Source organism: Diceros bicornis, chromosome 24, assembly GCF_020826845.1.
Source record: "Diceros bicornis minor isolate mBicDic1 chromosome 24, mDicBic1.mat.cur, whole genome shotgun sequence".
NCBI lineage: Eukaryota > Metazoa > Chordata > Mammalia > Perissodactyla > Rhinocerotidae > Diceros > Diceros bicornis.
In genome coordinates, this window is record NC_080763.1 from 21,560,640 (window position 1) to 21,577,408 (window position 16,769).

Here is a 16,769-nt window from a genome sequence, read left to right on the forward strand (position 1 = left end):
GTTTCTACAATTAGGCTGAATATAAGAGAAAGAGATCATTAAGAAATGAATAGCTTTTGAGGTAACATGTTAACATTTTTAGAAATGATGACCAGACATACATATGAACATTTACAGTTCATTTTCTTCCCAATATTTTCAATACAGTATTTAGTATTGTATTCCTTGCAAAGGCAAAGAAGACTTGGCTATCATAGAAAATATCATCCCTCCATACTAGCAATAATAAATAATTTTCAAAAGTAAGAATGAATCACTCTTTAAAACAGTTAACCATTCAAAAATTATGTTCATTGATAAAATTTAAAGAAAACCCATTATATCATGAACGTTACGGAAATTACACACCTGCTTTCATCAGAGACAATTTAAGAGATAATACAGCTTTTAACAGCTTTCTATAGATGCAGAAAGATTTTTCTTCACCTTTGACCGAATCCTTAACTAAGGAGGTACAGGATTTAACTTATGAAATAAAATCTACTTCTAGGGGCCAGCCCAGTGGTGTAGTGGTTAAGTTTGCGCGCCCCATTTCGCCGGCCCGGGGTCCGCAGGTTGGGATTCCCAGCAAGCACCGACTCACTGCTTGTCAAGCCATGCTGTGGCAGCGTCCCATATAAAATAGAGGAAGATGGGCACAGATGCTAGCCCAGGGCCAATCTTCCTCAGCAAAAAGAGGAGGATTGGCAACAGATGTTAGCTCAGGGCTAATCTTCCTCAAAAAAAAATTTTTTTTACTTCTACTTGAATAGTGAAGTGGAATGTATTAACTACAGGGGAAGATAAACTGATTCTTTCTAACAGGCATTTAGAACTAATTCAAAATCATTAACTCTATAGTGTTCAATTGTTTCTTCTAGTAGTAAGGTTAATGGTTCCCACCGTTAACAAAAACTCATACATAGGTGGGAGAGGATTAAGTAATATGCTAAACACAGCCTGTAACCATATGATAAAATATTAGCCTTAACTGCCCCATGTGTTAGTCTAATCCACCAAACTAAACCAACCACAAAAACAAACTAAGGTAGCAAATGCTTAAAATACATGTAAAATTTTAAAGTCAACTCTGGTTTTCCTAACTGCTATACTGCTTATATCACAGTATGTGGAATATTAGCCCCTCCTAGAAACAGAAGTCTATAATAGACCTCATATTGTTACGATTATTAATAATTAACACCACCAAGTATTGAGTGTCCACTATGGGCAAGGCACTATACAAAATGCTTTTCATTTAAGTCTCACTATCACCCTGGTAAGGAGGAGAGTAAAAGCTCCATTTTGTGGATGACAAAACTGAGGCTAAGAGAGGTTTAATAAACTGCCCAATTAGTAAATGACAGAGCCAGGATTCAAAAATACGGTCATACAATTACAAAACTTGGATTTTGTCCATTCTATCATGCTTCCTCAGAACACAAATGATACCTTTTTCAATTTCATAATATGATAGTTACAAATATACTTCTGTCATTATCAGGCTAGTCTATGGTTCTGTGCGATTCTAGATTGAAAAAAAGGTTTATCTTGATTAAAGAATATTGGGAGCTAAAATTCCTTATAATAAAGTTGGTTACATTAAAAACAATTAAGTAGGGGCTGGCCTGGTGGCATAGCGGTTAAGTGTGCGCGCTCCACTGCAGCGGCCCGTGGTTCGGATCCCAGGGGCGCACCTACACACTGCTTGTCAGGCCATGCTGTGGCGGCGTCCCATATAAAGTGGAGGAAGATGAGCAAGGATGTTAGCCCAGGGCCAGTCTTCCTCAGCAAAAAGAGGAGGATTGGCGACAGATGTTAGCTCAGGGCTAATCTTCCTCACTAACTAACTAACTAAATAAATAACTAAATATAAATAAAAACAATTAAGTAAATAAACCTTCATAAATTATGCAAAGCAGCACCACGTAACACAAGTGAAAGGTATTGTTACCAATTTCACCTCACTCCGGTGGGACTCCAACCCACACTCAGAGGAGCTCCAAGGAGGGACCCATGGGTGGGCCTTGTACCCACAATCGATCCCTTCCTCAGAGGGTTCTTTCCTGGTTGGTGTCTCAGATTTGAAAGGTAATCAAAGCTGAGCGTTTCACAGCACAAGCTTTATCCAATGGCCAAAGAATGGAGAAGTGGGAATTAAGTTCACAAAATGAACTTAGCTCCTGGGGTGATTAACCAGCTACTATAAGGGGTCCAGGTAATGAAGGGGAGGAATATCCGTAGTTATTCAGGGAAATGGGTAGGCTTTTTTGGGGAGCAAGGGTGCCACTTCTTTTCTTTCCTTATTTGATTACATCCTGCCGTTGCCAAGGTAGCTGTAAACTGCTAAGGTATACTTGTGCATAGATGACCAGGACAAAAGCATCACTAATTTTTACTTTTCTAAGGTCAAAGGTAGCCAAGGTCAATCTTAAATAAAGTTATGAATTTTGCTTTTTTCTGTGTTCCTAGCTTCCCCAGTGTTGCCTTTATTCAGGAGCCAAGCAGTGTTCTACAGCTTTCAAATCTTCTTTCTAAAAAATCTGATAATAATCATTTTCCTAATTAACTATATACACCTTAATATAAACAAGTTACCACAATTAAGATTTTGCTATCTAATCAGAGAACTCAAGATTTCGACCCTGATTAGAAGAATGTAAGGAATCAGCAAGCCAGTGGGAAGAAACAGAGTTCTGGTGAGGAGAGGAGGAGTCCCTGAATATTCATTATTAATATAGCTGCTCCATGGTTAATCTATTTAAAATGACTGGGGGCCTCTTTCTACTGCTTAATCCCAGACGCCACTGGAAAGGACAAGTGAGAAGGCTTGGCCTAGTTACAAGTGCCAGGGACCTATTCCCAAAAGCTGCAAAAGTGGAGACAAATGTCCAGCTTTCTAAATCCCCATGGTCCTGCCCAGGCTTCCATCCTCTAGCACTAGCAATTCTCAGTCTATTCACTTACATTCTGACATGCTTTCCTGAGCAGAAGAAAACAAAGGAAGAGTTATAGCAAGCAGTGGAAACTGTAGAGAATGAAAAATATGTCCATGGGAGAATGCTGCAAATAGGATCATCCTCCTTTACATATGTCACTCCAGGAAAACTGCCAAGAACGGCTCACTCCTCTAGACATACTTCCTGCAGATCCTCCAGACTCCTCTTTAAACACGTCAGTATTCTCCTCATTCTCCCTTAGTTTCAATCCTCCTTTTGCCCCAAGATTTCCAAGTGCATATTTTATATTCTCAAAAATATATGGCTATATCATAATGACATACTATTTATCCGTACCTGTGTCTCACATCTGAACAAACATCCTAAAGTCTTATATAGTATTTCTACCTTTAATAATGAAATTTCAATGTTACGTTACTGAAACAACTTTTCTTTGCAAATAAAGGATTTATCATAATGTCAAGATAAAAAAATATGCAATTTTTTTAATATTTAAAGAGTATAATCTAATTGTTTTCTTTCTCCCTAGCCCTATTAAGGAAACATATATCAGAGTTCAGAAATAGGCAGAATTCAAGATCCTGTCTGTAGAAATCAAAATCTATTGAACACAACAGATGTGTTTCACAAGTCCAAAATGAAATGTAGCATTTCAGGTACTCTATTAAATAAAAGACTTTTTTTTTTTTTTAAGATGATAAGTTTACCAAAGGACCTTTTCCAACAAAAGGAATTCTCCCAGCAAACTAAACACCAGACACAGGTGTTTTGTACTTGTACAGAACTAGATCTTCAGGCTCCAACATTTCCATTAGGATTTATTGGATGAGTAGTTGGAGGGCAAGAAACAGAGAAAGGAGATCAGAAGCTATTTACAAAAGAAGACAAAACTTTACTGAAACAGAAAATAAACTTAATTACTAGTGTTAATTGAACTTCTACTCTTTGAAATCATTTACCTGAATAATCTTTGATATGTGAAATTGGGTCTCATAAATAAATTGTACAGTCAGGAGCACACAGTTTCTTTGGGACTTAAAAAACCACCATTTAGGGGCCGGCCTGGTGGCACAAGCGGTTAAGTGCGTGTGCTCCGCTGTGGCGGCCCAGGGTTCATGGGTTCAGATCCCGGGCGCGCACCAACGCACTGCTTGTCGAGCCATGCTGTGCTGGCATCCCATATAAAGTGGAGGAAGATCGGCACGGATGTTTAGCCCAGGGCCAGTCTTCCTCAGCAAAAAGAGGAGAAGTGGCATGGATGTTAGTTCAGGGCTGATCTTCCTCATAAAAAAAAAAAAAAAACCACCATTTATTCAACTACAGAGTAACAAATCTCACTGTAAAATGAGTTGAGCAATCAGAGCTATTCATAGATAAGTATAATTAAATTATGAGTGAATAAAGTCCATTTATTAAAAAGCAAATAATTAAACTGGTTAATGTTCACAATTATGAAGAACAAACTTTTATATTTTTCCCACACTCGATTATTAAGATTTTACATTCCTCCATCAGTTAGTAAAGAACTGAATGATCTATACAAATGTGCCCACCAACTGTACAATGACTTAAAGAACAGCCATTTTGCTGGTAGGGCTACTCCATTTAACTCAATGCAAGGAATTCAAAAGCTTTCATCCTTGGAACCTTTGTCACAAAAAATTAGTAAATTTGTTTTGTGAAAAGACTGCTTATGTTTTTCAACTCAAACATGCAATGATTATGTTTTGCAGTCCTCCAAACAAAAATAAAAATTTTAATGAAATATAAAAATCTGAAATACAACTAAAAATGATTTTTGAGAGAGAAAAAATTACCTAAAAATCCTGATGCAAAGCTACACCAATAGTTTCTTCACACTTTCATAAAACATTAATAAAAGGGTTACATAAATCCTTGGATTAAAGATTAAAGATTTTTAAGAGAGCTGCAAGAATCTCTTTCAGTTTTCAATACTGCTTTCTCTGTTCTTCTATCCACAAAAACAGATCTAAATTGACTCTTTCTAAATACAAATCATCTACTTTTCAAGAGAAGAAAAATCAAACCAAGAACAGCACAAAACTTACATATATATTCTTAATATAGCTTAAAATAAGTATTGTAGATTACATTTAGGTCCCTCAAATAAGTTAAATTTACAACATATGCGATATCCAGTTCCTTCTCCAACGAGAAAACCATCAACACAATAGCTCCCGCAAAATAAACTATTTACTTTGTAGTTAAGCCTCTATCCCAGGTGTATTTTACTGTCAAGTATTATCACTATTCCCTCTTCAAAAATCTAGATATATAAAATACACAAGTATATCCGGTTCCCTTAAAAAGGCTTTTATATTATATGCTTTGTATTAGTGTAAGGCAATAAAAAGCTTTAAGATGCATTTACTCTCTAAAAAGGAAACACCCTTTCACTTTTCTCTTTTGAAAAATGTGCTTGGTTTTTACTTATTTTCTATACATGAACTGTTCTCAAACCAGCCCATTTCAGTGTTAGTTGTTTACTGTCAATATGTCTGTGTATACTCAGGTTTTTTTTACAGACACTGCTTTAAGGTACAGTGGGAAAAAAAAAAAAGAGAAGGTAAACAAGAGGGCACAAGAGAGACAAGAGTGCACCACATCTGAGAAACACCAGTCAATTTCATTTCCCTGCTTCAAATTCCCTTAAATCCTCACCCCCAAGATTCTCAGTTTCTAAAAAGAGGCATAACACAATATGCGATAAGGCAAACACAGGAGAAACCAAATCAGAAACTGAAGAAATTTAATAGACTGTATCACCACCTGAGAAAGAACTACCACATAAAGAAGAAAAATAAAGAAATAAATAATAAACCCAGTCCCTAGATACCCCTAGTGCTTTTGCTGCACTGCATGGCTCAAAACAATTTTTCAAACTCTTTTCACTGTGAGCAATACATTTTACATTGTGACCTAGTTCACGCATGTATGAGAAAAGTTTCCCAGAACAACACTTTTCCCTACTAAGTGCAGTGCCAGTCAATTCTGTTCTATTCTATTTCATTTTATTTTCAATGCTGGTGGTAACCCACTAAATTAATTTCATAAATTACTAATAAATCATGATCCACAGTCTGAAAAAACATAGCCTTAAAATAAGGTATCCCTTATATTAGGATCTTTTTTGCAATTTGCCTCTACCTGTCTCTAACAGGGTAGACAGATATTTTCAAGTTGCTACATTATTACTGTTTTCATTAAAGCAAGCTCTTCTTAACCTGTGGTCCCCTGACCATAAGCATCACCTGAGATAAATGCAAATTCTCAGGCCCCATCCCAGACCTACTCAATCAGCAACTCTGGGTAGGGTCAGAAGTCTGTATTTTACCAAGCCCTCCAAGTGATTCTGGTGCAAGCTAGTTTGAGAACTGCTGCGTTAAAGAACTCAGGTCTGTCTTTATCCTTTATTTAACAATCCAGTACACAGCGCTTACTCTGTGCCAGTCACTATTCTAAAAGCTCTACAAATACTACGTCATGAGGAAAAAAAAAAACCCTATGAAGTAGGAACTATTATTATCCCTATTAAACAGAGGAGGAAACTTTTGCACAGAGAGGTTAAGTTGTTCAAGCTAAGTGGTGGAACTGGAATTCAAACGTATTTCTAATTTAGCAAGGATATGCCTATCCTTTTCGCGACTCTCCTGTCTTATCAAGTCCCCAGTCCTATTCCTTTAGTTCAGCTACTCCTCCCCTTTCCCCTTTCAAATTCCCCATCCTGTCAACGTCCTGATTTTCTAATATTACTGCTGTCATCTTAAAACAATTGTTTTTTCTAAAGCACTGGAATGCAAGTCACTTAGTCTTGCTTTTAGGACCTTTCCTCAGGTCCTAGACGGCATCTTAGTATTATGAAGCTAGGAAGTGTCTTCTATTTCTGAAGTCCTTAGAACCTATTAATGACCCCACTGTTAACTTCTCATATCTACTATTCTGGCTGGTTTCCACAAGACCACTCCTCTGTTCCGAAGCAACTTTCTCGCTCCCTCCTACTGCGCCCTAGCTACTACTCCCTTCCTACAAGGAAATTATTTCTCCCCGCCCACCCCCGTGTCATTTTGCTTGACTCCTCTCCAACTGAGAAAACTTCCACTCCCCTGCCAGACCCCTCACCCCCGTCCCCAGTCTTAAACCCGAGGTACGCCTCGAGGATATTTTTCCCGGTCCACCGAGGATCCTCAGCTCCAGGAGGTCCCAGCCCAGTCTGGGGTCTCCCATCCCAGACCAGCGGCAGGGGGCCGGGCGCTCCGGGTCCTCCCCAAGCTGGTCAAGGTCTCCACAGGTCCGACCCTCCTAACTCCCGCAGCTCCCTAAGTCCCCAGGAACCCTCCTCCCTCGGACAGCGGCCTTTCTCAGGAGGGTCCCCAGCCCCCTCCCTGCCTTTCCTCAGACGCCCTTGCCCCAACCCAGGCCGCTCCCTGTCACCTCGGACCCCGGCCGCCCTCGGTCTCCCCACCGCCCTTCTCCCTCGAACCCGAGCCATTCCCAGTGTCCCGGCCCCCCCAGCTCCCTCCGCTCGGGCCGCTCCCGGGCTTCCCGGGTTCCCCCTCTCCCTTGCACCCAAGCTGTCCCGGGTATTCCCGAATCACTCGCCCTCGGATCAGATCTTTACCGGTCACCGCAGGTCACCCCCTCTCTGGGACTCCGGCCGCTCTCCCGTCTCCCCAGGGACCTAACCCTCACACATCAGTCGCCGGTCAGTGCCCCAGACCCGAGCGGCTGGACGTCCCAAGGGAACTCCGGCCTGACCCACTTCGGTCCGGCCCCAGCCTACCTTGCCGACGCGAACTCCGCGGCCGGGAGCCACGCCATTCTCCCACCAGCCCAGTCAGCGCGAACTCGTCGCCGCCGCCGCCGCCGCCGCCCCCGCCCCGGCCCCAGCCCCGGCGCGACCCGGCCCGCAGTCCAGGCCCTCTGCCTCTGGCCTCCGCCTCCGGAGCGCCAAGCTGGAGTTTCCGCCCCGCGACGGCCCCAAACCTCAGGCCTGCGTTACAGGCACTCACCTGCCGCTGCCCGCGACTAACTCTAGCGCCACTGCCTCTACCTCGGCCGCCAGCAGCCACCTAGCGCCACCACCTCCCCCATGACAACAGGCCCACCCCGTTTCATACTTCCTACCTGTCCATTGGATAGTGGGGCGGCTGCTCTCTGCTCTGACTGGCTTGATTTACCTGTCCGTCATAGCCTCCTCACCGCCCCTTTTCCTGGACCCGGTATTAGCACCCGCCCGGACCTGGAGCGTCCCAGACCAAGCTTTAGTCGTAATTGGTTGACGGTTGGGCAGTTCGAAATTATGATAGGCTGGCGAAAGTGTCTGTTAAGTCAACTGGCAAGGGATATGACCGCCACGGTTGGTTCAAGCTTAGGCACAGTTTGGTTGCGCAGTAGAAAGCAAGGAAGGGGTTGACGCTCACATCCGAGGTTACCGGAGAAAGGTTAACTCTTTGTTGTAGAGTGCAGACTGTAAACTCATCACTTTCTCCAGCTCCCTCCCTATAAGGAGAAGCTTATTTCCCCTTCTTTTCTTGAGGTCTCAATGCGCTCAATTTCCTTGAAGTTCTTTCCAGAAGTCTCTATGCTAAAGGGCAAAGCACAACTTTATTTAGAAGAAATCAGTCCACTTCGGTTGCAATTATAAACGTCGTTAATAAACTGAAGCGGCGTGTGGAGTGTTCTCCAGCTTCCAGACTCACCCCTGCTCCTGCGAAGTGACCAGGCAGCCATCGGCAAGTTTGGACTACAGTTTACCCTTGTGATGCTCTGGAAATGAGAAGTCCGCACCCCCCCGCCCCCGCCCCCACAACGTGATTTTTATATTCAGCAGTTCTTAAATAGCCGTAGTAGATGTGTGTCAGATACTTAAAAAGCTTGTCTTTTTTTCTAAACCTCTCTTCTTCCTAGTGGTCTAAATTAGAACCATTGAATGAATTGCAGTTCTTTTCTCACATTGGCACAATGCGCAAGAATAAAGGATTGCTTTTTTTTATTCGTTTGGGTACAAATCACAGTAGGCACTTTTGAGAAATCTGGTGTTGCTATAAAAACTCTAGTGCTCCTAGAAATGTATCTATCATTAGCTTTTTGCTTTTCTTTTTTATGTCCACTCACTTTTCCGGCTCCTAAATAACAAAATGCTGGCCTGATTACTCTTTCAATTTCTAAAGCAAATTTAAACGCACCTCCCTCACAACTCCATCTATAATACACAAACCCATGGGCCATGAAACATACACCCAGGGATGGGTTGGGACAGGGCAAGGAGGTATTCCCCTCACAAGCGGTGCTTTATGATTGGGAACTTCCTGTGGGACCAAGAATCTGGACTTTGGAAATTTTGTGCTTTGCCCCTTTCTTCTTCCTGCTAACTCTTTGTCTCATATCTCCTATTTACCCTCCTGTCCTTTGCAGGGCAAGGACTCTAAAACTGTATGGTGCGTTTTCCAGGAAAAAATTGTGTATTTTCTAGCCTATATTTTTAGTCAAATTTGAATAAACTACATACCTCTATAACCAAACTAAGCGGAAATTATTCCTCCAGTAAATATACATAACAATAAGGTGTCTTTTCCTAGTTATTTTCCAGAACTTTCCTCCCCCTTCTCTCATCCCCACCTTCCAATTTAGAAGTAACCTCCCCTTCAATTCAATGACTCATAAAAAGCCTGTAAAGGAAAGTGGAAAAGCGAAAATAACTTCAGAGATGTCTGAATCATTCAGTTGAAGGAAAGATCAGACATTGACCATGATAAGATGGAATCCAAGACATAAGGCAAGCCTGAACTAATATCCCATAACAAATGAAGTAACATGCAAATATGAAGATGCTCCAATGAGAAGGAGGTATCAGTATGTCCTTTCACAGGCTTTTAATATATTACCAGCAGCTTTCTTCTCTCTAGTCTTGGCAGTGTGCCCTACCTACCAATTTTAGAGCAAGTTAGAAGGCAATTAATGTCCTGGCAGATAGGAAACAATAACGTCATGGGAGGGCATGGCCATTATTATGGTACTTTGGGTAATAATGACTCTTGCACAGCCCTAGTGACTAGGTGCCACAGAGAACATAGACTTAGGCCAGCCTCACTAAGAGGGCTTGCCATCTAAGTTCAGGAACTCAACAAAATTACTATCACAAAACTAGGAAAATTGCCACAAATGTCAGCTATTCACTCTATTTTATACACTAAACGTTTTTGCTCATACATGCATATACACTTCTACCACTCCCATTCCTTGTGAAAATCAGTGAAGAAAAGAAATGTAAAATTAAACATGTACAACCCAGTAAGAAGAGAGAAAACCTTAAAGAAAGAAAGTTTTAAGGAATGTTCTTTGATCCAACAGAAGGCTATTGTGTTATGGAGGCCAATGCAGTACTGGAAAGGTTATTGCTTGGACTCTATGTTTTGATTTTGCGTGCACAAGGTAACCTTAGAACGTAACTGCTCCATCCAGCTTCTCTTTTCTGTCCTGTGTTATGTGCTTCTCCACCACTCTCAAGGCCCCCTCTTAGAAAGCGAGAACTCCAGGAGTCAGGAAGTCTGCAGCTTTGTGTTGTGTGGCGGGCTGTGGAGGTGGTGCAGATGGTATCTCTTCAGAGCCACTTGAGCAAGACCAAGATGGCAGGTATGTTAAAGGCAAAAATAGCCTCTATAAATCCTGATTAAGTGGCAAATGAAGGACTCAGAGTGATGTCCCAATATCTAAGGAGCAGAGTGGTTTGCCTTGGGCCTTAGTGTATGCCAATGCTACATTTTACTCTCTTTTCTTTATCACTCCTGCCCTCTTTTCATCGTATCGCTTTTTGAGGGAGCAGAATCTGAGTCTCCTTTCATTCCTATTTTAGTCCATGGGGGAAATCTCACTCGGGAAAAGCTCCATTTTTTGTTTTTGGACATTTTCCTCCTGGATTCTACACACAATTCCAAGTGGGTTAGAGAAACAACTGGTGGAGAAGAAAATCACTCAGCAGACAAGAGCCAGAGCCACCTGCTCCTAGCAGTTGGAGGCAAGCCAAGATATTTGATAAGAGGTGGTTCCCTGAGTTAGGAATCCCTGAAGGTGGAGGCTGACAGGGACGAAGGGATTGGAGAGGAGGGAGGGGGAGACAGAGAGAGATAGACATAGAGATATAGAGATAGAGATGAGAGAGAGAAGGCCAGTAGAGAAGAGGGTAAGGAAAGCTGGAAAGAGTCAAGAGGCCACAGAGTGCTGAGCTAGCTTAGATAGAGTCATAGCCTCACTCCCTGGCTGTGGACTTTACACCAGGTTGCACAATTACGCCAACAAAAGGCAGCCTCTGCCACTAGTTAAAAGGAGAACTGTGCCAGAACTCTACTCTGTGGGACCATTGCTCTATTGCCACCTGGAAATCCTCCCTGAGCTTAAACCTGCTGCTCTGGCACAGGGCAAAGCTGACAAGGAAGGATAGATTCATGCAGCCCGCCAATGAATGTATCTTTATTAGATTTCGTAAAACTGACCACTGGCATGAAGCTCTGGATGAACAAAGGGAAACTATCTAGAAGAAGACGTTTTTACCGTCCCAAACTGGGGAGCTTCCAACACAGGGAAGTGCCAAGCTGCTTTCCATGCAGGAACAAAGCTCTGTGATTTCAAAGTTCAAGGCTCTGTTCTACGGAGGGGAAGAAGAGCGCGCGCGCACACACATCAGTGGAGGAGGGTGTTCTCTAGGGGAGAACCATTTGTTTTCCAATTCGAGGGCTCATATGATTTTTAAATAGCAAACCATACCTTCTCATTACTCAATGCAGCCATTTTCATCCTCAAGAAAAGTGTGTGGGGGCCGGCCCCCTGGCTTAGTGGCTAAGTGCGCGTGCTCCACTACTGGTGGCCCCGGTTCAGAACCCCCGGCGCCCACCTGATGCACGGCTTCTCTGGCCATGCTGAGGCCATGGCCCACATACAGCAACTAGAAGGATGTGCAACTATGACATACAACTATCTACTAGGTCTTTAGGGAAAAAAAGGAGGAGGATTGGCAATAGATGTTAGCTCAGGGCCGGTCTTCCTCAGCAAAAAGAGGAGGATTGGCATGGATGTTAGCTCAGGGCTGATCTTCCTCACAAAAAAAAAAAAAAAGAAAGAAAAGTGTGTTTACCCCTTTACCCGCCTTACATATTATAGGTAAGATGGCTTGAGTGCTTGTAAAATGGATGGGCTGCAGCTTTTAGCTCTGCCATTGTGCTGTTGAATGGAGACCCTGGTTACTATCACCAGATCTATGGCTAGATCAGCCATTCTTCTGCAGCAGGGAGTAGGCCGCTTAAAATACTCAGCACCATTTAAACTTTTGTCCATCCCTGTTTTACACACACACAGAGTTTCTTGGAAACATGGCTACACTCCAAGGATTTCAGAGAGTAGAATGCCTTATAGAACTCCAGTTTCCCCATCACTTGGAATCTCATAAGAAAGTAAACCTGGGGCCGGCCCAGTGGCTTAGTGGTTGAGTTCATGCACTCTGCTTTGGTAGCTCGGGGTTCGCAGGTTCGGATCCTGGCCGCGGAGCTACACACCACTTATCAGGCCGTGCTGTGCAGTCATCCCACATATAAAATAGAGGAAGATGGGCACGGATGTTAGCCCAGGGCCAGTCTTCCTCAGCAAAAAGAGGAGGATTGGCAACAGATGTTTGGCTGATCTTCCTCACCAAAAAAAAAAGAAAGTAAACTTGAACCTAAATGTGTTCAAATCCTGGCTCTGCCATTTACTAGCTGTGTTACTTTGGGAAAGTTGATTCATCTCCCTAACCTTCAATTTCTTCATCAACAAAATGGGATATGCATTAGTTATCTTTTGCTGCATAACAAATTACCCCAAAACTTAGTAACATAACATTTATTATCTCCATTTCTGTGGGTCAGAAATCCTAGTGTAGCTTAACTGGGTTCTCTGGCTGTGGGTCTTTCACAGGGCTGCAGTCATCTCAAGGCTTAGTCAGGATGGATCTGCTTTCTGGCTCACTCACAGGACTCGGTAGCTCACAGGTTTTAGGCTAAGACCTTAGATCCTCATGAGCTGTTGGCCTGAGGCCTCCCTCAGTGCCTTGCCTTGTGGCTCTCTACACAGAGCATCTCAAAACATGGCAGCTTACTTCATCAGAGCAAGCAAGCAAGAGGGCAAGAGAGAGGACCAGCAAGAAAAAGACTGCTAGCAAGACAGAAGTCCTAGTCTTTTGTAATCTAATCATGGCCACATTCTATGAGTTAGAAGTCGTTAGGTCCAACCTACACTCAAGGAGAAGGAATTACACAAGGATGTAAATACCAGGAGGAGGAACATTGGAGCCACTTTAGAAGCAGCTTACCTTAGGATAATAGTAGTACCCACTTGTAGGTTTTCTTTAAAGATTAAATGAGAGAATATGTTCAATTCAGGGCCTGGCATATATTATATAACTGGTGTATATAATAACTATTATTACTATTAATTTTATTATTGAGTATATAATGATTGGTTTTCTCTCCCTTCCAGCTACTAGAAGGAAAACTTTTATGAGGAATAAATGAGATAATCTACATAATTCAGGAAGGATCTGACACACAAAAAAGTGCTCAGTAACCATTAGTTATTATTAACGTTATATGAGTGTGTGATATCTGGTTGCCTCTTCAAGCTACTGAAAGGATATGCTATGACTATGGTAATTTTTTCAGGATGGTCTTATTTTCAAATATTTTGTCTCATTTATCTACGTGTACTCTATACTTGCCAGACCACAATTCCAGATTCTGGGTTTATAAAATATGACCAACAAAGCCACGATCTAGTCTAATTTCATGCCTGCCCTATACTAAGAAAGATATGTTTAAAACCAGCAAGATGGGCTAATTATGGCAGCACCTCCTATATGTGGAAAACCGAGCCTGGCTCCGTGCAAGTTCCAGAGAGAGGGGAGTGTGCCCAGAATGAACAGGGACTCAGCTATGTGATCTTCGTCCCTTTCACAAGAAGCTGGTGACTGTGTGGTCTGCTGAGTCAGTCCTCAACTGAGGATGAGAGAAAGGGGGATCCTGCCCAGGCTCTGTGGATGGAGTAAGGGCACCCAAGAGGAGGTTTCCACCCTGGATTGGGAGTAATAAGAACCAAGAGAGTGAAGAAAGAGCAATTTTGCAATTAGAAAATTGGAAGAAGAGAGTCGAGTTTGCACGTGATAGAAAGATCACTGCGACGTTGGAGTGACCCAGCAAAGCTGGATTGAAGCTGGGTTCCTTACAAGGGAGGAGGATATTTAGGGCTGGCCTGTGGCCAGAGAAAATGAGGAACTATAATCAAGGAAACCCCATTATTTTGGCTTTGAGTCATTTCTCAGGACTCACCCATGATTATTGTATGAGAAAGATGGAAAGAAAAAAAAAACCTCCTGAAGTATAAATGATTGTTAAACCAAAAGTACTGCAGAAAGACAAAGGTCCAAGTGCACAGCTCAGCTCGTCTCATCTTTTCAGGCCAAGGGTATCTATTCAATTTCTCTCTCTCTTTCTCTACCACCTCCCTCCCCAGACCCCATATTTGTACACATTCTTTCTTTCTGTCTGTGTTCCATGAAGAAGAAAAAAAGTATCCTCACAAGGAAATGCCTTAGTATCCTTTAGACTGGAACTGTTTTCTGATCCGGAGTCACCTTTTTGAGCAGTTTCTGCTGTGGTGCTGCACCATTAGAGCTCAATAAATACTCACAGATAATGACAGTTTACAACTCTGCCTCCAAATCAAGTCACCTGTGCAGCTGTGATTTCAGCTGGCCCACTGATTTTTGAGATGCACCAGCCCTGGCCCCCTCTCCTCCTGACAAGTTCCCAGACGTTACCAGATTTGTGCATAGAAGGGCTCAAAGCAGAAGTTGCCGGGAAAGTTCTTTGAGGTTAGAGGAGAGGTGTGTAGCAACACCAAGTTCCTCTTCATGTGACTCTTGTCTTCTCTCCTTCTAACTCTGTGTTTCCTCTGTGTTTGAGAAAGAGGAGACTTGTAAGTCTCAATGCCTCTCAGTAGCCAGAGAAGACCTCTGTCTGCTCCTCTGCAGGATGGCTAGTTTTAGAAGGGAAAGAAGGGGTGAGGAGAAGAGGACCTGCCCCCAGGAAGTCTGCCTACACAATAGGGATGGTGTATTTATTTATTCAGCCCTTTCCTGCAGGCAGCCAGAGCAGCAGTCATTTCATTTTGCCCTCAGGAAGTGTATTTAGTGGGAGGCTTTCTTTCTTTTCCTGTTAGTTTCCTGCAAAAGGACATTAGTGTCTTCTCAGTGCAGCAGCTGATAAGAAAGATGTTGTTGCTCAAGTGGAGAGAGACAAACATATTTCTCATTACAGATCCACACCATCCCAAGGGCACTGAGAATTGGGCCTGGGCATGGAAATAGAAGAACCTGATTTTCACGCCTATTTCCCTGGTGCTGTCTTCCTCCCTGAAATACTCTCTCTACTGGGATACAATTCTTACATCTTCCACTTGTGTAGAATTTCACACTTTTCCAAGGTAGCAGCACACTGTACAGAAGCAGAGTTGGAGGCACTGTATTTGGCACAGCCTGGGAGTTACTTTTGGGGGTTAACATGAGGAGACAGCTTTGGGTGTAACATTATGTTCTGGGGAAATTATACAAATAGTATAGGTTTATCCTAAGTAGGATTCCATTTACTAGCTCCTACTCATCCTACAGATTGCACTTTCAAAGATACTACTATGGGGGACCTCCTGACATCCCCTTTCCCAGCCACCTTTAGGTTGGGTGCCCCTCTTTTACACACTGCACTTCCACATTGGATATACACATCCTGTGTGTAACCTTGCTTAGTGCCTATCCCTCCTGCAGTGTGTCAGCATTGTGATACCAAGAACCACATCCGTCTTGCTCACAGTTGCCTAGCACAGAGTCTGGCCCACAGCAGTTCACTAAATATTTAGTGAATGAATGAGTGAGTCAGGTGTTGTCTCTAAGAGCAGCCTTGCCACCCTACACCATCATTTATTTTGGGGTGGTGCTCTGGGAGTTATAAAAAAGGCATGTGCTAATTATCACATAATGATCACTAGTGGTTATAGTAATTAGTAGGTAAAAGCACGGTGGTGGAGTATGACTAAATAAAGCCCTCCACCAGGGTGCTTGGGACCATGCCTGCACTCTGAATTTGGAATCCCACTGCCTGTTCTCTTTTGGACTCCTGTAGACAGGATCATTCCTTTGGGGAAATTCTGTTCAGAGTTGCCAATACTGGGGAGAACTCAATTTCCTCTGCCTCAGTAAAACCATTCTGATCTTAAAATTAAATTAAAATACTGGGTCAATGGTGGCCCTCTGCTACTTCACCCTCAGGCTCTGAGATGGATTTCCCCATCAAGGGTCTGCAATGAGTCATCCTTCCTCCAGATTTAAAAAAAAAAAAAAAAAAATCAACTCCCTCAGGCTGATGATGCAAAGACTCATCCTGCTAATCTCCTCCTCTTCCCATTGGGGCAAAAGTTCATGGCCTTGGCATGACAGGAGAATAAGAGGGCAATCTGAGAGAAAAGACTTTTCTTTCCCATTCCTTCCTACTTCACAAGCTCTTGGTCTGTGGTTTCCTCTTTCCTCTGCTGAGGGGAGGTGAGGGTGGAGATAGAAAAGGAAGAAGAATAAGCCAAAGGACACAGTACTTTGATGGCGCTAAGATTGTTGTGGGGAGATGTCAATTGGGATGAAGGAAAACAAGACATGAAGAATCCCTGGAGATTCTTCAACAGTTCTCACATCCCGGACAACCAAGGCATGGCCCAGTTGCCAGGACACCAGGGAACCAGAAA

At 42.9% G+C, this 16,769-nt stretch overlaps 1 protein-coding gene across 10 annotated transcripts in view; it reads right to left on the reverse strand.

Moving 5' to 3' along the window:
- The window catches only part of NUMB (NUMB endocytic adaptor protein), a 155,528-nt gene extending 147,474 nt beyond the window's left edge, over window positions 1-8,054 (reverse strand). For 7 of the 10 annotated variants that reach the window (XM_058567283.1, XM_058567287.1, XM_058567289.1 and 4 more), the window contains exon 1: window positions 7,970-8,054. The gene's annotated coding sequence lies outside the window, so the exon portion shown is untranslated. Of the gene's footprint in view, window positions 1-7,740; window positions 7,764-7,969 lie in introns of those variants that run through there. The other 3 variants (XM_058567284.1, XM_058567282.1, XM_058567280.1) reach the window with 3 other exon arrangements.
- Between the last annotated feature and the right edge of the window lie 8,715 nt (window positions 8,055-16,769).